Source organism: Pleurodeles waltl, chromosome 9 (genome assembly GCF_031143425.1).
Source record: "Pleurodeles waltl isolate 20211129_DDA chromosome 9, aPleWal1.hap1.20221129, whole genome shotgun sequence".
Taxonomy (NCBI): domain Eukaryota; kingdom Metazoa; phylum Chordata; class Amphibia; order Caudata; family Salamandridae; genus Pleurodeles; species Pleurodeles waltl.
Genome location: NC_090448.1, coordinates 169,504,689 through 169,527,956, shown reverse-complemented (window position 1 = coordinate 169,527,956; position 23,268 = coordinate 169,504,689). Strand labels below are relative to the sequence as shown.

Below are 23,268 nucleotides of genomic sequence, written 5' to 3'. Positions count from 1 at the left end.
TTGAGAATGCTGCAATGTTGCCGCATGATTCCTGGTTAAACTCTTTCTGGAAGTGGGAAGAAGCGGATTCAAAGGTGAGAACATTGTGTCTTTGCTTGCTGCAGATCATTTGTACTGTAACACACATCATGCTACATTGTACACATTTATGGGTTACTGATGGGCCTTTTGTCTAATATCTTTGCATGAAATTGGTGTGTCTTGCTCTTTTTGTGAGCAAGAGATGCTTCTCTGCACGTTGTCTGTCCTCTTTTCTTTGGAGTCATTCTTATATCTTTCAGAAAAATTTGTGTCTCTAGGTATTTAACCTTTTATGCACTGGATTGTATTTACTGAGTAGTGTTTTATTTATGTGTGTAATGCCTTCCTACTCTTTGGTAACATTTCCTTATTTTAAATCTTTAACAGCGTATTTCTGTCTGGTAGAAGACATATAATCAACAAAAAGCATACTTTCTATCATTGATCGGATTGAGTAAAGGAAAATATTCATGTGTTAGGGCATTTTTCAGAATTTCCACAGTTTATCAGACCCTTTACGCTTCAATCGGCCTTTTTTGATGTTTAGTTTTCCAAACCACCGTTGGCACATCAGTTGAAGCACAGTTTATATTGTAAATTGATTGTTTGTTTTATTAATTTTTTGTTTATTTCCTGCTTTTTAATTTACTTTTTTGAAGACAATATCCATGTTTTATTCATGCTTAACACACACACACAAACGCTGTGGTTGTCTTTTCTTTCAAAAACATATTTATCTTGCTATCACTGTATGACCTTATCTAAAGTCACCTCAGGACCAGTGTGTCAACTCTGGCAGTGTAAGGTATTACACATCAGAAAACAGTGTGCCATCTTGTCCATGAATGGACACCCCTTTAGGACACGCCTAAAAGCTGCAGTGGCAGTCAACCAGTTCACTCTGTTTGATTTACATCACTTTGAACGCAAAGAGATCTGGTGTGCAACCATTTTACAGCCTTCATAAAATGAAGTGTTAACTATGAAAGAAGACTTTCATAGTGGTTTAACCTCCTCTTCTAAGTCCAACTGAGGTGGCTCCAAGCCTCTGACTTATCAGCTTAGATCGGCCTTATCCGCCATCGGGATGCCACTAATTATTAAATTGGTTCGGTTTCAACATTAGAAGTGAAGGTTCTATTACAGGTTTTGTGTTGAATTGTGTGCCACATTGTCATCAATTTGGGTCACTTATTTGGTGTTAATACCTATTCTGTTACCTCAAGCCCTTTACCCTTTTCACCTGTAGAGTTTCTGGAGTCCTTGCTTGGATATGCACATCTGAAGGATCACTCACGTACTTTCTTTTTTCCTTCAAAATGAAACCTTTGCAATACTCTTTGCATTATCTCAGTTTTTAATGCTTTTTTTTTAAACTCATGTTGCTTCGTAGAATGCTGCAGTTTCATAGATTTTTTTCTTTTACAATTGCCTTAACAATATCCCATTTCCCTTTTTGGAGTTGTTGCTAGTTTGCCCAGCAACAACGTCCATGTTACTGCTTTTGTCGTCAGTGAATCGGTGTGAAATTGTAAAAGGATAAATGACCAACAATGCTCAAAGGTGGAATCTCAAAAATAGTTTTAGTAGGTTTATTTAAAAAGGGTTCATGCTGTCCCATAGGCTCCTATGTGTGCACCTAACTGAAATTTCTATCAGCATTTCCAAGATGCAGTTGTAATTGTTGGAGTTCAGGCAAGCTTAGTGGCTATTAGGTCTGCAACTCAGCTACTGTAAATGGCAGATACAGTTTATTCTGAGACTTAGGATAGGCCTACTCCAAAGTTGTATCTGAAAAATAATCACCTTTTATAATAAACATCCTTGTAGGATTGGGGGTGTTTATTACCCAGTTGCACTCTAAACCTGGTGGTCCACCACTGTAAGTTTTTGTATTATGTTCAGGAGTGTTACATTTAAGAGGGTGGGCTGAAGAACGGTGGAAAAATTCTTCACTCTTTAGTGTTAACTGGGCAGTAATTGACATTTTCCTCAGGTTGTTACTTCAGAGGAAGCCATCTTTGCTGGTGGATTGCAATTTTAAAAGTGAAAGGTTAAGGGATAGTTTTTTGCCTGCTGTCAAGGAACTCTTTATATTTCAGGATATCTCTGTGGCATAACTCAAGCATTGTATTTTTGCTATTCTGAAAGTCTAAAAACAGTGTGCTCCTGGACTGGACAGCAGATTTGCCTACTGTAACACTGGTGGAATCAGGTTGCATCTGTATTGCCATTAAAGTCCTCCCAAACCTGGAAACATGATAGTCTACCCACATTTAGAAAAATTACAGTTAGATTTCCCCCCGTTTGCTCAGTGTTTGTTTATGTTGGGTCACATCAAAAAAATATGCAATGGAAACGCTGGTTTTCAACTTCCTAGATGTATTTGAGAGAACCCATCAATAGAGGCGACTTATTATATTAAGGAAATGTTTCCTACCACATAGTGGTATCTATGCCTGAACAACTTCTCTTTTGATGTTGATTGGCAGGGCAGACTAGCCTTTCCACAGCTCTGAAATTTCTCCAGGTGGTTGCAGACTTGGGGGTCTGCTTTCAGAGCAGAATGGGCTGCCATGACTCTGCACGTGTCTTCGTAGCCTCTGGTTATGACATTCATCATTGTTTAGCTGGTTTGAACACTTTTGCCAGGGATGATATTGATGGCCAGTCAGGCTCCTTTAAACGGTCTCTAGCCAAATGCCTTGGTCAATCAGTATTAGTTATTACTAGCTGCGCAAAAAGAAACTCCAGGTCTTCTGTGTTTTGTTTTTCAGAAGTTGATTTAACTCTATTGCCTTTCTGATACCAGTCTTCAAATACACTTTGTCTTCCTAGTTGAATGAGGAGCAGAAGGCAAATGGAGCAAACAGCCAAAGTCTTACTCCGAATATTTTAAGATTATTTAACTCTCCAGTCCAAGATTAGTGTGGTTCAGTTGTGCCACCCATTAAATGGTGACTTTGTAGCTGTGAACATCACAGATTTAATCTTGGAGGAGATTAGTGAAGAAGCACCTTACTTTTACAGCTCCGCTTTACACAGGTTAGCCTCGGAGCATAGGTTGTCAAGAAATAGGGCCAGCTGCCACACTAATACGTCCTTAAAAGTTCTGTTGTGTATCTCCCATACTTTTGAAGACCGCAAACTGTCTTGCCTATCTCAAAAGACGTTTGGTAGAGTTACTTTTGTTTTGTATCTCTCATACTTTTGAAGTCAGCAAAACTGGCTTGCCTATCAAAACAAGAATGGTAGCGCTACTTGGGTTTTGGTGTAGAAAATGTCGGCTGTCCTCAAAGAGTTATAACTATACTAATATTGTACAGGTAAGATCTCAAGAAGTTACCCTCAGCAACAGCCAGGTGTTAGAGGTGACGTGATCACACGTGTCTACAGTGTTGTAGTTTATGGATGAAGATGTCACGATAAACTTTTAAGTGGTGTATTCATTATTTACCACAGGTCAGTTCCTCATGCACTGCAGAACAAGAGCTTTCTTTATCATTTATCATCTGCCTGGTCCCTCTTGTGACTGCTGCTCCACCTCTATGCATTTCATGATAATTTCTGGCAAGTGAACAGCGATGCCTCACATTTTAAACAAAATGGACCATGTTGTGATGAAGGGATAAAATATTTTTGGTGTGCTAACTACAATTTAGATTTACACCTTTGTAATAGGAAGACACCTAAACCAATTCCTCCAGTTTTGTGGTCTACTTTGATTACTGCAGACTGATCAGCATTGATTTAGCCTCATTTATGTCTAGCTTGGAGTCTTTACACAAAGGGCGATGAATAAGTCACCTTGAAAGTCACTGCTTATGTGTGTCTACAAGGATGTGCTGCAATGGCCTTTTCCTCACTGAGAGGTTTCCTACAATTCTAACATTAATATTTTTGCAAGTTGTGAGCAGGAAGAAAAACTGTTCTAGTGAGAGGCAGTTGATTACTTTTCATTTGCTACATTTTGCAGCCTGGGACTTCAACTGTGTCAACTTCTTTTACCGAGTAACCAATTTCAGCTTTTTCATTGGAGACAGATGATCGTTTTTCTTTGTTTTTTTTTTTAAACATTTTGCTTCTAAAACACAATTTATCGACAATCACATAGGCAATTTTCTGTTAATCTTAGTTGTCGGTAGTCATCCCCTTGCAACTTCCACTCTACCGCCTTGAAAAATGTGGGTGTGTGTGTAGGATACACACAAAAATTGCACACACTTATATTCAGTACATCTTGTGTATTAAGTTTCCGTGCATGTTAACACACCCAATGTCTTCTATTAACCGTAAACCCCAAAAGCTCTGTCAGAAAATAAGTCACTTATGTCCATGCTGGAAGATGCACTCTGTGAAGCGTTAGTCCATTGAAAGTTCATTTTTATTGATTTCTCTGGTCCGGACCCTCCCTTCACATTATCCATATATTGGATAGTGGCACCCTACATATGTCTCAGGTGGCCCTTGAGTTGTATCAGATTGTCAGCTAAGGCACTTTCACATAAAATACAAACCCTTAGAACCACTATCTGCACCACAATCATCTACATAGTCGTAGCTCCTGACCCGTGGCCCTCCGCATAACGTTCAAGGTTAGTATTTTCTTTGTCTATCTTTCTTCATCCCAGCTGCAAAGGACTGCAGTAGTGATTTTTTGCTTCTTAATACCAGGGATCGCTTCAGTCTCTAATACTACTTGTGAGTTTCTATTCTGCGTGCAGTATTAATGCCTGCACTTCAGGGAAAACTATATTATTTCAACTAAGACAGGCCTGCTTATTCCCACAGACTGCTTTAGTATACTCCAGATATGAAAATTCTAAACTTCATATGTAGTCAGTGTTTTACTAGATCTGATTAAAAAGGTTCTGTAACCAGGTGAGGATTCCTATACAGAAAAGTCTGGCCTAAATATAACTTGTTAGCTATAAAATCTTCAATTATTTAAATTGTTTGCGTATGCTAGGGAGACGCTATGAAGTCACTCCTTGCTTTGATTTTAATCCTCTCTCACTAGATAAAACTCTCAAAATAGCTGTCTTCAAACTTTCCTCATAATTCACCCTCTGGCATGCTTTTAACTTTCAATTTACCAATTCAGCATCCTTCAACATCTTTTTAAGGGCTTTGTCTTTTCTGATGGATACTTCTACTTGCAGATTCCTCACTTTTGAATAGCCCATGTATCAGACTGAATCTGGAAACATTATAATAGCTCTCCACTCCAGTAGGGAGCTCTTCCTCCATTTCACTGTCAGTACCACAGTCCTTATCATTTCATTGGAGCCAAAAAAGCACTCCTGTCGGCGTAATGACTTCTATTCCTTTTTTTCCACATCATGGACTCAAATCAGGTGTTTGAATCTCCTCAGGAAAGAGACATCCTCATCAATAAAAAAAATTGTCTCAAAACATTTTCAGTTGCAGTTTTTGTGATAATGTCACCCTCTAGGTGATCAGGGTTTAATCCGTGGAAACGTGTTCCACTGTGATAAATAGATGCCCATTACAGACCCACACCAAATTTGCCTTTGATGTCTGGTGTCATAGCAAGATGTAAAGGCTTGCCGTTTTTTTCATTGCATGCATCCCAAGGCCATTAAGGAGAGGGAGGCCAAGATGTTTATGGCTCAAGTGAGTAATAAACGTCGAGGAAGACTACAATCGAGAGCGAGAACAAAGATGCCAGAGTCACTGCCGTCATCAAAGAAGGCACACAAACAGAAAAGACAGAACAAATCCAAACAATGCTATTCCAAACACAATTCACCAAGACACCTTCCCTCCCCTCAAGAATTCACATCAGCGCCGGTACAAGTGGAGGATACCACAGAGGATACAGCACCTCTGGTTCCCTTAGATCCAGTGCTGGTCGCAGACACACTACGACCTGCTGCTCCAACCCCCAAGGCTCCAATCTGGTTAATATTACCTGCAGTGCTCCATTTTTGGGGTTGGTCAAGCAAAGTTTCTGAATGCAATATAAGACATGTTCTAAAACATTTTCCTCTCTGGAGCGCTGACTCGCCTCTTGAGTCAGAGGCTGTTCCGACAGTTCTTGTCACTCCATTCCTCTGCTTGCCATCAATAACCTGGGCTACTACACCGAACACTGCTCAAGTGCTACAAACCCGTTTGGTGTCGCAACCAATGCCACCTCCGCTCACTATTCCATCAGGATCTTCCTTCTTCCTTCAGCGCTGAATATCATTACCTCACCAGCGCCTCTAGAGGCTCTCCAACACTGCAACCCTTGCACCTGCTTCACAAACGACGCCAGTAGCTCCACAGCCCTTGTCTGCGGCTTCACCAATGGCACAGCAACCGGCTGTTCCAGAAACACTACCCCTTCTGAATTTCCTCCACACTATTTAACCTAATCAAAGAAGGGGGATACTTTTTTGGAGGGACTGGTACATTTGAGGACCCCAGCCAGGACATAGACAATAGGGATGGACGTTCTGTGACTTTGGACCTGGATTTTCCAGGATTAAAAGATGCAAATTGGTACGATACGGTATTTGTAATTGTATTCCCCAACTGGGTTGCTTGCTCCTGAGGTTTCCTCTTATCACTCTGATTAAGAAAGCAACTGACATATTAAACCTCCAGCACCCTACTAACAAGTGTAAAGCCAACATCTTTACAGAGGTCCTGCATAATACATTGCATACAACAGAGCTCTGTCCCCTTTCATGAGCCCCCCACAAAACCCATGCAATTTGTGAGGAACCCACATCCTCCACCAAAGCACATGGTGGTCGATTGCAAGACGCTACATACTGGCTCCTGGAGGCCCAACTTTCTTTTGTCTTACCCTTCACCAGAAATCCTGGTAGTTCAGGTATCTTATGCCTCAAAACTGTCACTACCCTAAGAGAAATGGAACCAAAGAGATGGAGCAAATATGTAAGCAAAGCCTTTACAGTGGGCAGCATGTCCCTCAAATCGCTGACCTTCACCTGCCACCTAGGTTACTATGTACTTGCCCTCTGGGACTTGGATCAGAGGGTTCTGCCCAATGTACCAGATCATCTGCAGCTCCATTTATCAGGAATAGGGACTGGACAAGCAGCAGCAGAACAAGTGATCCAATATGGTCTGGACACTGTAGTCTCTGTTGCCAGTGCTAAAGGAACATCTATTTATCTGTTTTGCTACTCATGGCTGGGAAATATAGGATTTTCTCAAGATGTCCAGGAAACACTAAGGGACCACCCTTTTGACAGTTCATGCCTCCTAGGGGCAAAGAATCAAGGGAAGTAAGGTACCAGCAAGATCCTTTGGCCTACACACTCAACAGAGTGATTAACCCTAAATTAAGAAATTTTGCACGTTCTCAATGGGTTTTTGCTTTCAAGGCAATCACCAACAGTCTCTGTGTCCGCAGCAGCAGGCAAGCCCTCTGTACAGAGAATATGGAGGCCTAGGCAAAGGCAGACCATAAGTACTACCTCTTCTTCCTCCCTTTCTTCCTCCCAGCCACCTCAGGGAAACAGCCCTGATTCCCTCTTGTCGGATCACAAGGAACCAATTAAAGGATGCGTCTTCCCTTTTCCTTAGGCCTGGAGGACCATTACTTCAGCCTAATTGGTCTTACACATTGTGGGAAAGTGGTATGTCCTACCTTTTCAACAGGTTGCTTCGCTCTTCTGACCACCCCTCCTGCCCCTCACTCCTTCAGCACTACCACCAGACCACCTACAAGTCCTGCAGTAACAGGTGTTTCTCCAAAAGGGCACAGTAGAGTTCGTTCCAGAGCAGAAATTGGGTCGGGTGCTACTTCCAGTACTTCCCGGTTCCCAAAAAGAGCTACAGTCGACATCCGGTCCTAGACCTCAAGATTCTGAACTGGTTACTCAAAAAGAAAAAGTTCAGAATGCTGACCCTAGCTCAGGTTCTGCTTGCACTGGAACCTGGAGACTGGATTGCCTGTCAGCCTGCAAGATGCTGGCTTCCACATTCCAGTACAGAAGGTATCTTCACTTTATAGCAGGGACCTATCACTACGAGTTTGCAGTCCGTCCATTCATTCTAACTTCAGCACAACGTGTCTTCACAAAGGTGATGGCTGTGGTCATGGTCCATCTCAGAAAGACTGGAATCCTGGTATTCTCCTAACTGGATGACTGCCATATCAAAGCCAACTCTCCTGGGCAGACCTGCAGAAAATGGCAACACTGCTGTTCGATCTGTGTTATTCCATCAGCAAGCCCAAAACCATGCTGGTACCCTCTCAGCGCATTCTGTTTATAGAGGCAGTAGTGAACACTACATTGAGTACACAGAGGGTTCTGCTGGATAAGCTTGTAGGTGTCAGATTGCGGATCCCACAAGAGTGTTTTTTTTTTTTTAAACATCCCCCTGCTTACCATATGCAAGCTTGGAGCACATGGGTAGGATGCTGGCGAACAATGTATAATTTTGTTGAGCCAAGTTGAACTCCAGACAGATCTGTGCTTGTTCAGAACATACCGGTAGCTTAAATAAGCACCTGTAGCATTGGCCTTGAGCACGCTCAAGCCAGCTTGTAATACAACTTAGATGTACAAATGCTCCGTTATGCCAATGTAGGCATTAGTTGTTCTCAATAACTGTAAATTTCTGTCAGGTTCGGGCCAGAGAGATTTCAAAGTAGTTGCTGAAAAGCAAAGGTAAGTGCTATGGCTGATGTTGCTAGAGTCTCGATGTGCGGGGTAGCAAGGCTGCGTTCATTAAGCCAAACTCCTAGGTACTTGATGCTAGGTACACTTTCAAACTTCTGAGCATTTATGTACCAAGCACCTTTCAACAATCCTTATTTCCCACTGAGCCGAGCTCCTTTTCGGCGTGAACCAAATGAACATTGTTATCAAGGATACAAACTTCTTTTATTAAGTTTCTTTCATCACTTGGCCCCTTCGTAAAAAAAAAAAAAAAAAAAAAAAGATGTAGTCAATCTGTTTGGAAGAAATGTTGCTCAAGCTTGGTATAGCGCAAATAGCTTTATGCTATATTCCTGTTCAGAATGTCGTCTTTGCCTTTTGATACATATTCAGGATATGCTGGAGAGGTACTCCAATGTTCCTTTGCCCAAAGTCTGCTGGTGCCGTAATCTTGACTGACGCAGGCCATTTCTAGCAGATTCCCTTGATGTAAAGTCCATTTTAAAGAACATTCACAGACTTTGTTGGCTAACTGACACTTTTTTCCTTTTTGTTAAGTTTCTTGAGCCGCTTTTTATTCTTTTTCTTTTTTTCTTTTTTTTTCCCCCATTAATGAAGCCATTTGAGTAGGGGAACTGGCCGGGCAAACAAGCTCTCTTTTCACAAAATTGAGATATCATCAAATACCTCTGGCACTTCCTTTTCCTGGCACTTTTTGGAACCAGAGTCGTGAAAATCTGTTGACTTTAAGAAAGCATGAGCCGAACCCGCCCTGTCCATTGTGCCCACTGTTTTTCCGGCATCCGCAACGTAACTGGCTGTTGATGCAGCCAGTAGAATAAGGAGCACCTCTTTTTTTAAGTCAGAAATTGGAGAAGCCATCACTGCAGGAAGGTCAGCCAGCTTTTCCAGAAGTTGTGAGCAAAAGCATGTAATTTCATTATCAAGGGTGTAGTAATGCGCACAAGTTATTGAAGAGTTGAATTTATTTAGTTATTGATCGGTGTACTTTGTGTGAGTTGCTAAATTTTGAAGTATCATTATTTGGATGTCAAGTTTGTCAGAATGTAGTTCCGCCGCTGTACCAGTAGCAGAGATGGTTGTTTCCATTAATTTCTTCAAGGCACTTTAGTCCTTAAGATAAGTTCTCAGTGGCCTACTTTGACATCCAACATCTGTCGCAGCTTCTAGCCCAAGAGGAAGACCCTGGGGTTTGATGACTTTCATTAGGTGGGACAATAGGATGTTATTCACTACTGGAAACTCCACGCACTGGGAGGCCACTGAGTTCCCAGAGTTTTCTGACAGTTTATCCATTGTTATCCAGGGTGTGAGGTAGTTGGCCCCCGATACCCGGGGGAACCAGCTCTTTTTTCTCGTGAGATCGTGAGGTTCCTTAAAATCGCTAGGCGTGACTATTACAGCTTCTGTGTGGTGGCACAGGAAGACTGTTAGCTCATCAAGTAGGACCAAACTTTCATTGTCAAATTAATTCATAAATGAAGAATTCTCATTTGACTGACCAGCGACTGTCTTCTACCCCTGTGATTGAGGATCTTTTGATGTCATCTTTTTTCACCACTGAAGGAGCTTTTTTAGCTACTGTGGGGAGTGAGTCGTTCAGCCTCACGATCTTAGAGGGGAGAGGCCGTCGGACTTGGAATTTGAGCTGTGCAGTCAAGATCACGTTCTATGAGGCCTGTAGCTGTTTATGCAACCCCAAGTGCACCTTCTCTTTCATGTTTGTGCTTAAAGTACCTCCTGATGCCCTCACTACAAGAACTCCCTTTCCAGAGAAATAGCTGCCATGCTTGACGGGGTTTGCATGACTTCATAGACGGTGAAGTTCTGATTATAATCATCTGCCTTATTTAGTGCAGATTACTCCTTCCTTCTGGCAGGCTTTGTGTTTGTCTTAATTTTATTTTTAAACTTTTTCTCTCTCTCCTTAATGTTACCAAGTACCATAACACTGCAAGTGCGCATAATCCAACGACTAATGAGAGACGTGAAAGAACGTTGCCAGCTCCCAGTTGGCACTCTTTCTTTATATAATGCGGGGAGAGCGGTTTGCGCAGGTAGCTGCCAGAATCTGCAGTTTAAGGTCCTTTTGGGCAGTTACTTCCTAAGCGCTCATGGGGAGCTACACACAGCAAGCAAGGGGAGCAGTTGGGCGCAAACCGCACCGGCCTTTAAGCCGGCTGCTTACACACTACCAGCTCTCAACCGCACGACAGCATGCGTAAGGCGACTGATTTGCCCCTCCACACTAACTTTAAACTGCCTACTCTCACCGTCTTGTCGACCACTACAGAGAATCTCCTTTATGGACCATTGCCTGTGGCCTCACGCTCCCTCAAGGGCGTTGGTGGGGGGTGGGCACCTCAGTGCATAGCTTTTCCTTCAGCTACAGTGCCTCTACTACATCTCCTACTGCAGCATCTCCTGCCAGGAGCAGCACATGTTCTGCACTCGTTCTGTCCCGCCTCCTCGGCTCCACTCTGGTTCACTAATCAGGAGGCCAGGGGGTGTAGGCGGTATAGGTGGCAGCACAGCCACGGCCCAGCTCTGATACTGGCTTTGGCTTTAGCCTCTAAGTACTTGGCTCCTCCGGCCTCAACGGACCAGCAAGCCAACATCTGCAGCAGTGATCGGCATTCTTCAAGAGTGGGCGGGGCAGCAAAGCAGCGTTCGACAACGTCCAGCCAAAGAAGGCGGCTCCAAAGGTTTGAACATTCACCCCTTGCCACCAAGAGAGCAGTTAGAGTCCACGTAAACAGAAGGAAGAATATAGACTGGATGACCAACTATTTAACAGCTATGTTGACAAAATAAAAAGCAAGGTTGCACGCAAAAGGTCATTATCAAGGTGGATCATCTTGTGTATCAAAATTTGCTATGCCCTAGCCCACAAGGAGCTACCAGAAGGCACAAGGGCTCACTCCACTATGCACAAGTCTTTTACATCTGCACTGGCAAGGGGTGTACCGGTTGCAGAAATTAGCAAAGCTGAAACCTAGACTTCACTTTACACTTTTGCAAAGCATTAACTGCTTGTATTCAGAAGTGTGGAAGTGAAACTACTTTGCACACTCCGTCCTTCTGGACTTTTAGGTGTAACCAGCCAGTCACCCACTTCCTGCTCAGGTACTGCTTAGGGAATATATTCAAAATTTCAGGAATCTGCAAGTAGCATCTTTCTGGTGTATTATCTGTCAACTTGCAGATTTCTAACTGCCCCTTCTGCCTCCCTGTGTTATGCTTGGTTAGTAAGCGTTCTCTTATGAAGGTTCTCATTCTATATCTCGAATTGCACCTGCCTCTGATATCATTCTCGCCCGGCTGCCTTGATGACACAAAAAATGGATGGAACACTGATTTCCAAACATCAAGAGGGCCACGTGATGGCTCCATTGACATCACAAGTGTGCAGCTTTCTGCACCAGCACCCCCTCCCAGTGTGGAGAGCTATTCAAAAGCTTTCAGATTCAGTCTTACTCCTGGACTATTCAAAAGGTAAGATATCTGCAGGTAGATAGAGTATCCACCAGAAAGATTTTTTCTGAAAGTAAGTAACTTTCTTCTCCTACTACTGTTCTCCCTTAACTTTCTGTTTGAGACGGGAGAAAAACTGAAGTACTTCAACCCAAGCTGTGGGATCTTGTATACAAAGGTAAATGTACAATAGAAGGCAGACTGTCAGGCATGGCAAACGTTTAGGTGTTGGCTATCCCTTGTAAGCCAAAGGCAATCCGCAAAGATACTGTATCTCAAAATACTCTTATTCCCTGGCCCTCTCCATTCTTAGTGTTATGGGTACCCTGCCACCAATAGGTGCTGGAATCAGCGTATAAGCTCAGTTCAAGGCATTCCATGTTAGTATTGTAGATGCTTGCCTTTTATAAGGCATACATCTTCAGAGTGCCTGCTCACTCTTGCCAGTCTGTTTCTTCTGCTCAATGATATGCGATGGATCCTACTTATTTTGCAGTCAGCCTAACACAGGCTCTCTTCTCCGTCGTTCAGCTGGAGTAACTAGTGATTCAATGCTCTGCTTTGAACTACACATGCTACATCATCTACTGTTTGCCGGAAGTGACTTGCATAACCTGCACTTTTTTGCGAGGGTAGTACAGCCACCTGGTGCACACCTGTCCTACTCTGTGTGATGGCCTCTAAAACCAAGAAGCCTGCAAGAAAGTAAATATGCTCAACTCCTGCATTATCTTTTCCAAAGTATTGGTCCACTTGTTTTAGGTGTAACCAGTTCTCATAGACTAGGAAAAGATTTGTGTGAGCCCTGAAGTTAGTCTTTCCAGATATTAAATGTGCTCCAAGCAGTTAGTTGCACATTTAAGTCCTGTTTCTCCCCAAGCTAACTTTGCAAGCGACATTACAGACTTCATCACCCCACTAGTCCTCAACTCCTGCACTTTCATCCTCCTAGGAGACCTAATTTTCCATGTAAAAGACTGGACCAACCCCAACTAAGCTGTCCTGCTTGACAGCCTCAGAACCTAGGACTGGTCCAATGCTTCACAGAGCCTGCTCACACTGCTGTACATATCTTAGATTCCATCTTCGCATCCTTGAACAACATCACGAAGAACACACCATCACCCATCACTTGGACATACCACGCCATTGTCCGTTTCACAGTCTGCATCCCCAACACAGAAGAACCCTCATAAAGGGCTTAGCATGCCGACACTGGAACAACTTAACAGAGGTGGATTGGACAACCACCATCCACGAGAACAAACCTATACCCACGGGCCTCCTGGCACACAAAACTGAAAACTTCAACAAGTGGATCACCAACTGTCAACACACTGCCCTCATGAAAGGAAGCCTCAAGCACAAACTAGAATGCAAGCCAGCTGGTACATGGAGGGCCTCTGAATGATCAAACATCACTGAAAACAAATGGAACAGATATCGAGAACCAGCAAATGGAAAGTGGAAAAAGACACATTCAAAGCTGCCTATCGAAGATACCACCAGTTAATCCAAGCAGCGACCCTAGTCCAACAAATAAAACACCAGCACGAACAGCAGGAAATACCTTCTCAATTTTCAAAGACTTAACTACATCCAAAGCTGCCATCAGTCCATCACCAAGTATGTGTAACGACCACTCAAACTTCTTCTGCAACAAGATTACAACCTTATACAGCAATTTTGCCCTGCAGCCAAAACGCCATTCCCTCCAAACCTACAAAACATTTCATGAATAGTATAGCAAAATACTAACCTATTGTTTGGTCTCCAAGTAGGCAGATATGACTCCAAAATATACCTTGGCTGAGATGTAACAAGAGTATCTGTGAATAATAAATTTCTTAACATAGGTGTATTCCGGATACTGTGATTTTTTTTTTCTCCATTTTGCTGTAGAACAAAGCTTAGTCATAGGTTTGTGCATCTCGGAACAATTCTACATGTCTTGAAAGTAACTTTAAATGATGAAATTCTAAGACATCAAGAACAGTACTCCACAAGTAAGTTTTATGAAAATGAGGCATAAGATTAGGATTGTTTAAATGTTAAACCAAAGAAGCAAATCTGGCAAAACATTACATTTACCAATTTTTCAATTGTTTAAAATCCTTATTCAATTCATTGTAATTCATCTTTAATGCACCTCTTTCATTCTGCATACCAAGTATGTACCCCTAATATCTGTTGGAGTGGGTCCTTCATTTGGGGGCAGATGTTGGGTTTTCTTTCTATATGTGCTTTTATAAAGTTTCCAAGTCTCTCAAGGAACAAAATGAACCCATTTTGAGATGGCCACACATTTAAAAAGGTCTGAGATCCAGGCTTTAATGGATAGCTTATCCAAGTGATACCCAATTGTGGAAAAAATGCATGAACGCCAGTGTGATAACCCAAAGCTAACGCTGTACTTATTCCGATTATAGTTTGGGAACATGGCATGAAGCATTCTACACTGCCCCAGCTGTCTGTAGCCAGACGTAACAAGTGTTATGTTTATTTCAGTTGTACCTGGTTGAACTTGTAAACATGGGTAACAACTGAACAATGTTCAGGCTTTTCCATGCTGGCCACCAGATGGCCAGGGTAATAGCAGACCACAAATGTATTGTGTATACAGTCCTTTCAAGTCTCTTGTACAGCCAGACTAGCCGACCCTCAGGTTTGCAAGAGGCTGTGGTCTTTTTGTTTTGTCACTATAACTACAAATCCATTGGGGAAGTCAATCCACCAGGTCAGTGGTGCCAAGAAATGAAACTTTGTGTTTCAGGAACTGAAGACTCTTCAGAAATGTTACTGTTAGTGCTTAATTTATAAATGTAGTGTTGAGGCTACTTCAGATACTGGCTTCTAGGCCTACAATATATCTCTGGCACAGACAAAATAATGTGCCATTGTAGAAATGTGGCAGCCATGGATGTCAGTGGTTTCATGGGGTCATAGCTGCAAAACAATGGCTTGCTTCACCTTTGCCGCAGCTTGTGGAACCCCTGACCGGAGAGGTGGAATAACCAGTGCTAAGAACCCAGGGGTGACTCGCCCTGATGGGAGTAAAGGCTCCTTCCTTCTTGTTTTCTGCCATTTGTATGACACCAGTTTAGAATAATAGTTTAGTTTATAGCATTTGTGACTTAAGATGTACCTGTTCTGCCTACTACTGCTATCTAGTGTTGGGTTTGGATGTTGCTAGATCTTTTTGTTGGAAGAAGTCTTTTAGAGTCCCTCCACTTAGTTGGCAATATGCATAGGCACTGACTCAATTATTAGATTGTTTTCCCCTACCTTTGCGTTCAGGCACATATTTTTTAGGCCACCTGACTCAACTTGCTTCAAGTTCGCTGCTGCTGTTCTGCGTGTATAAAACAAAAACAAAAAAAAAGATTCCCACTGTTGTGGAAAGAAAAACGTTATTTGCGTTGGTATTCAGTTTTCTTTTGCAGAAGCCTCGAAGACCATTGGGGCAAACCATTTCCCCCAGGAGAGTTAGAGGCAGCAAAGGTAAAGGAACATACACCCTTTAAAAAGTGTCCTCCGTGTGATGCAAAAATACCCCTGGACTGATCTGCACAGGGTGTGTAACCTTTGTTTTTCTCTAGAAGACAAGGACACAGAGTGCACCTACTGTTTAACTTTCTTTTCACTGCAATTAAACACACTGGAAATGAAAGGATCGATGCTGGGTGCATATCACCATGCAGCAGCAATCCACAGACGTCACACCCGATATCCTCAGCAGTGTGGACCCACTCAGCACTGGGGAAGAAAAGGAGAGTGTTGTAGAATTGCATAGCCTGCCTGCACCCCAGCCCAGGGATCATCAACTTTAGTAGTGCATCCAAGCTAGAAGTAGAGGAGGAAGAAGGTGCGCTCTCCTGAAGAACAGCTGGCATGAAACATTGAGCCTTATAAGAGGCCACATGCAAAGGCAGAGCATCGCCCCTTGGAGGGACAAGTTTCCTACCCAAGACTTAAGACTCTGCCACACTCCGTCTCCTCAGTCTTTGAGCTTTGGTCAGCACCTGGGTATGGCATCTGAGCTAACAGGACTCAGTCAAGAGCCTTGACTCCCAATGACCTTCCGAAGCCAACAGTACCCTCCAAAATGGCCTCCAAAAAAGCCATTGAGGCTGTGACAATTCTAAAGACCAATTCTGGATAGACTGCAAGAAGAGGTAGATGAAAGGCAGAAGTGCATTTTGATCCATCCTCAAAAGGGGGAAATCAATTCCAAGAACTGAAAGGCCTCTGGGCCTTCACCAAAGAAAAAGAGGCTAACTTATGAGAAGGAACACATGCCAGACCACAACTTCAGAGCCTCCACCACAACCAATGAGGTTCAGGGACGTGACCACCAGTACCCTCCTCGCACAACTTTCTCTTCCATCATATCTACAAGATCTGCCTCTGTTGCTATCACCCCCTTCAGATTCCCTTGCAGGATCTTCACAATCCTGATAAGATTCATGCAGCCACAGTCCACATACCAGCCTCCCCACCTCCAATGATTCTGAACCACACTTTTCTCCTCAGCCTTCAAAAGACCCTGGATGGATTACAATGTAGATCCTCCTGTGTGTGTATATATACATAGAGCTAATCCCACTTGTGGTGTCTCTACCAGATGAGACAGTTACATACAGTTATCTGCATCCTACCACAATACATATATACACACCATCCCCAAGGAGCAGTATTCTTTGTAGAAGCACTTTCACAGTTGGAAGGCTCTATGCAATCCCTCTCCAATGTTTAAGTCTAGCACGGACACCTTTAAAGAGCCTTCCAGGACCTGGGTCCTGCACACCATCCCTGAGGAACAAGACCTCCTCATAGGAACACTCATTCTGCACACTCAAAGCAATGTCTTCTAGTCCTTAAGGCTGCTACAGACACCGTCGGATAGCCTGTCAGGACCTGGGTAGTTACTCCCAAGGGTGGAGAAAAAGTATAACCCACGTCCATCAGACCTACTTTTTATAGCAACCGTCATGTCCCTCCTTGCTCTCTGATGATGCGCACAGCCCATAAATTGGGTGCTGCACAGGCCACAGGGGAAGTCCGCATACTTTAAGATAGAGAACCAGAGAATTGATGGTGTAGGAAAAACGGTAGCAGTGAGGTCACCCACCCATAAGTGGATCGCGTATTCTGTGGACCGTTATCACAGGGCACAGTGCCAACATTTGCTGTATATAAGATGCTGCAGAACAGCAACCAGAAAAGTTAATATCACTGTAATCCTATGAAGACATTTGTGGCTCTATATCTGCAGTTTCAAGCCAAACGTACACCACCACCTCATTAATTTACCCTTTGATGGTGAACACCTCTTTGTTTCATGAGTGGATCAAAAGTTAGTGAGTACAGAAATTGCCAGGAGTATGGGGCCCTTCATACACTATCCACCAGGGGCGCCTTTCATAAGCAGCAGTACAGGGGTGCAGCAAAAGTCACTTCCCTGTAACAACCCCAGTAATTCCGATGACTGCAGTAGTCATATTATCAGCATGGGGTTGAGGCTATACAAAAGGAACATACTGGGGTAAAACCTCCCACTGGGGAATAGGCTGGGGTACCCTTACCCAAGGACCTCTACTTCCAAGCCTTGACTTGCCACATATCCCCCTGATCTCGCATTAGCTATATTGGGGCGGTTACAGGGGTTTCTCTCCCATTGGGAAGAAATCACCTCAGATTGTTTGGTTCTAGCCATCATCAGCATGGGTATTATTTAGATAGTCTCTCAACCCCACAAAAGATTCCACTCTGTGCACACACCTTAAGCACCTTTACCTCCTTCAAGAAGAATGTACACCCTTTCCTACTCAAAGGGTCCATAAAGGCTGACCTCTTACATCGCCAGGGCAAAGGGGTTTACTCTCTGTGTTCTGTAATTCCTAAAAAGGATAGAGCTCTCAGACTAATACTTGCCCTCAGGCAAATACATTGTTTTGGAACATTTTCGCATGACAGTGCTACAGGATGTTTTACCCCAGCTGCAACAAGGCGACTTCTTGATCAAACTAAATCTAAAGAACATCTACTTTCACATCCCCATCGATTCAGCTTTGTTTTACAGTACGTGGACAGCACTACCAGTTCAAGGTGCTCGCCTTTTAGGTTATTACAATCCAAAGGGTGTCCTTAAAATAGGTAGTGGTAGTAGACTCCCACCTCAGTAGTGTGGGCACACACATCTTTCCCTACATAGGTGATTGGCTGAGTGCAGGCACAGTGTCTAGAACACATACAAGCTGTCATGTCCTTCCTTCCCAGTTTGGGATTTACTGTAAATGCCAACAAGTAGTAACCTTCAATCCCTGCTGATTCAATCTCAGGTCTGTTCTCAATGTAGTCACCTCCAAAGGTCACAGTAACACTTAAATAGTACTATCTTTGTAGCAACGACTGCCTCTTTTTCAGCCAAATCGTCATATTTGTCAGGATGGTTATGTGTCTCCTAAGAGTGATGGCCTCTCATTGCGACAGTTCCCCATGCCAGACTACACAAATGTCCACTGCAGGTGTGCCTCTCGGCACAATAGTCACAAGCAGTGTTAATGTCGGATAATGCTTGCTCTCTCCAGTGGCAGTACAGCAACAGTCTGCTACAGGGAAGACTCTTTAAGGACTCTATTCCACACATCAATATCTTTATGGATGCCTCACTTTCTGGATGTGAGGCACATCTTAATAACATGACAATTCAGGGTCTTTTTTTTTTTTTGCCCTGCAACAGGGTTTTTTGCTACTCCTTCTTCTTCTCTTTTCATATGGCCTTCCCGGGGGACTCCCTCGTGGTCGCCATCTTTAGGTTCTTTTTTTTGTCATCATTGGGTCTGAATGCATAGCTGAAGGCTCCCCAGTTCATTGAAAAAAAGTGAAGTTTGGAAGAAGTTTGTCGAGGTATCCTGAAAGAAGACCACCGTGGACAACCGAACAAGGTACAGCTGAGAAATCCTGGCATCAAAGGGATGGTCAAGAGGGTGTGGCAATGCCCGACAGGGGACATCTGTTTTGCATGGTGGATAACATCCCCTTCTATTTCTGCGAGAACTGAAATCACACATTCGCTCAGAAAGACCAGGTCCGGGTGTGTAGTCTTTGCTTGCCGCTCGACCACCGACGTGAGGGCTGTGAGGCCTGTGCTGGGTTCAAGGTGAAGACATTGAAGGCGAGGCAGAAACAGAGAGGTGCACTATGCCATGCAAGGTCAGAAATGTACACCATCTCTGAAAGATCTAGGTCTCTCAAGCGGCAACAACAATGCCGCCGAAGGGGCAGAGGGATATGGAGAATCATTGACATCGAACATCGTAAGTTGAGAAAGAAGACACCATAGGTAACGTCAAAACCCCCTGAAAAACCTACTTGGGGGTAGTATGTCTAAAACCGCAAAGTCAAAAACATCAGAATATGCTGTGGCTCTGAAGAAATTGCCTAATACAGGAATACCTCAGGTGGCTGAGTATTAAAAAAGATGAAGACTTCGAGAGGCAATTGGAGTAGAGATGTTTTAAGGTCAAAAGTAACAAAAGGAGGGGAGACACTGAGAAAGTAGTTGACTGAAACATTGTCAAAAGACACTTCGTCAACAAGACAAGCTTTGACGATTGTCATCATCGAAGATCGATCCATCCAGCATGACTCCTGAAGATATGGAGTTTGGACATATAGGCTTGCCAGAAAAGGCAAATGGTAGTTCTAAGAGGCGATAAAGTCCTTAGCTAGAAGATGTTATATGGCAAAGAGGGAAAGATAGGCAAAGTGGTGCCAAAAATTGGGTTGTTACAGCACAATACTACAGACACTACAGCCCTAAATACCTTACTCATCTCCTAGACTGCAAGCTCACTTATGCATTGTTAAAGGTCCATGTAGATGCAGTTGTGGCATACACAAGGGGGCATACAAGAAGAAGCTTTTTCAGTACACCAGTCGTAAAATGTTTCCTGGAAGGAGCAAAGGGAATAGCACCACCCAAACAGGTGCCAACACCTACGTGGTACCTTAATCTTGTTTTAACACAACTCCTGAGAAATCCCTTTCAACACCTACACAGGGCTTCATTAAAGATGCTTACGCTGAAAACAGCCTTCCTGGTGACAATGACATCACTCTGTAGAGTAAATGAACTACAGGTGCTCACAATTCAAGAACCATCCCTGCAAATACACAAGGGACAGATTGATTATGAGAACAGATCATTTCCTAACCCAAGGTCATTTCACATTTTCATATACATCAAAGTATTCAAATTCCAAGTTTTTTTTTCCAAGAACCAAAAAAAATCAAGTGGAAAAAGCATTGCACACACTAGGTGCAAGAAGAGCAATCATGTACTCAATAGCAAAGACAAAAAACAAATCGAAGAACAAAACAATTATTTGTTCCCTTTGCGGTTAACAATCTAGGCAAACCAGTGACAAAAGGTACAGTTGCCGAATGGATTTCGCAAACCATTCAGATATGCCAGGCAAATGTAGGAGTGCAACTAAGCACGAAACCAAAAGCGCATTCCACAAGGAAAAAAGGAGCAACCATTGAATTTCTGGCAAATAGACCCAAACAGGACATTTGCATGGTGGCTACTTGGTCATCAGTTCATACATTTATGAAACAGTATTGCATATAGACTCAAATGGCCAAGGAAGCTCAAGTGGGACAGAACGTGCTAAAACACTAGATACTAATTTAAATCCATGTTCAGCAAAACCTCCACAGGTTAAAATAAAAAAGCTACAAAATCGATGCACAGCATTTGAATCCAGAAAAGATTCCCACTGCAAAAGGAGATCGTTTCTTACCTATAGGGGTCGTTTTGCAGCTTGAAGAATTTTCTGGCTTCAAAAGCGACCCACCGGCATCCCCTAAAAGATGGGACGGAAGGTGGGGGGGGGGGGGGGGTGTATGCAGATGGCGACCACGAGGGAGGCTTCTGGGGAAGGGCGTATGACCTCACAAGAGGCTGGATAAGGCCCCAAATGGTGAACTGTCAATGCCCAGCAACAATCAAACCAAAAAAAGAACTACTACTACAAGATGGTGGAATGATATGTGAATCCAGAAAATTTCTTCAAGTTGCAAAACTACTCCCACAGGTAAGAAATAATTGTGTTTCTTTGTGGTTTATTAGTGACTAAGTGTGATCAGTAGAGGGGGCTATGTGAGAAGCAAATGCTTGCTCTAAATAATATTATGGTTTCTAAAAAGCTGAAGACCAGCTAGACTTGTAAGTTAGAGTAGTTTACATACAGACGAGGCATGTAAAAGGGAAGCATAGGTGCATTAAAAAATAAATAAGGGAGGGATAAGGTGACAGTTTAGTTCTAGGTTATTTAATCATGCAGGAGTTTAAGGAATATAGCAGTTGGAGATGTTCTGCAATAGCATTAAATCTGTGGATGTAACCTGTGGAAAGAAACAATGTTAAACTCGACTCTAAAGAAACGTGCCTTTTAGCAGTCTTCCTAAAGACTCTTTTAAAGACGTGGCAGATATTTGCCCCATTGGAAAAAAACAAGCCCAGTGTTTGTTGAGACCCCTTTATGAGTGACTGTTGAGCAGTGTGACATTCAAGCACATCCAGTGGACAAAACTACCACTGACCTACCGCACACAATGCAGGCAACGCTTTCAGGCCTCCGAGAATATTCCTATTGTGTACCTACTGCAGCAATATATTCAATACTTTATTAGTATTGCTGCAATTTATGCAAATCATTTATAACATACATATTATAAATGATATATTATGTAAACAACCACCAACTTAACAATATAACAATACAATTGATAAACACATTGCAGCAATCAAAATTCAGTGCATGTTTGTGACGCATTCGCTACTTGGTTCAGAGGGTGCTCTCCTGCGCCCACCTGAGGAGCACTATGCCCCACAGAACAGACACCATGCCCTGCAGGATGGATGTGTCTGAACTCACCTTGACCCTCGAGCATCCACCTTGCCTCCTGGTGGATGACAAAATGCTGGCCCTGACATACTAAAGGTAACTTTTTACGCAAGGGTCATCCATGGCAAATGGACGTTACTAACAGCAACATTCTGGCACTGCCATGCTGTATGTAGTTTTTTTGTCTGCGGGAACACCTGTGACAGATTATTAGCCCTGCCACAATAGAGGTGATTTTAGACATATGGGGGCAATTGTAGCACATTATGAAAAAAAATATTGGGGCCAACTAATGGGGAGCTTCAAGTTTTATTGCCCAGGCACCATGTAAGAACTTGAATATTTAATGATTAATCATTTTTCTTTTTTTTGCAAATTTATGTAAAAATAGCAGTGTAAAATGAACTAATTGATGACCCCATTTGTTACAGAATTTTCTCTGGAGGAGAACCTCAATCTGTCCCTGACCCCCTCCCAAACCCTATTAAGAGGCATCTCTTTGCTTGACTGCTACAATTCAGGTCAAATATTATAACCCACCACTTTCAAAGATCACCAGATGCCACTGCTAGAACAGAAGGTAAACAGTACCTTGATGAGCACAGTTTCCTTTCTGCAGCTTCCACTAGAATCAGGACATTTCCCTTTTGTCAAGTAGATAAGCAGTGCAACTTGCTGTTTTCTGATTAAATGAAAAAAATGACATAAGACATTTTTAAACAAGTTGTTGCTTCATTTCATTATTGTAGATGCTTAAAGTGTTTTAATAAAACCTTCACTTCCACTCTTTACATCATGAGGATAGAGCAATTGATCATAAATTAAAAAAGTATTAACAATAGGAAATAATTTAAGCCAGTAGCATAGGTTGTATTCAATGTGTGGCCTATGGCAATTAATACATGTGAACAAAGCTATTTAAAACATTTTTTGTACCTCTCCCTATGACCTATCAGTGCATTTGTTGTTTTATTTTGACCTCCTATTAAATCATGATAGTTTGTGATCTAAATGTTCATGTAATACGTATATATGTATGTACATGGTGTTTCTATAATGCAAAGCTAGAAAGTTAGCCGAAAGGTAGCAGAGCACAGTACAGGCTACATGGAAAAACATGTAATGCCCCTCAGGCATCATTTCAGCACCCTAATATGGTGGTCTCTAAAATAGACATTCATCTGTGT

At 42.8% G+C, this 23,268-nt stretch overlaps 1 protein-coding gene across 1 annotated transcript in view; it reads left to right on the top strand.

The window, feature by feature from the left end:
* ATXN7 (ataxin 7) overlaps positions 1-23,268 on the top strand; it is a 295,992-nt gene that overhangs the window by 181,514 nt on the left and 91,210 nt on the right. The window lies entirely within an intron of this gene.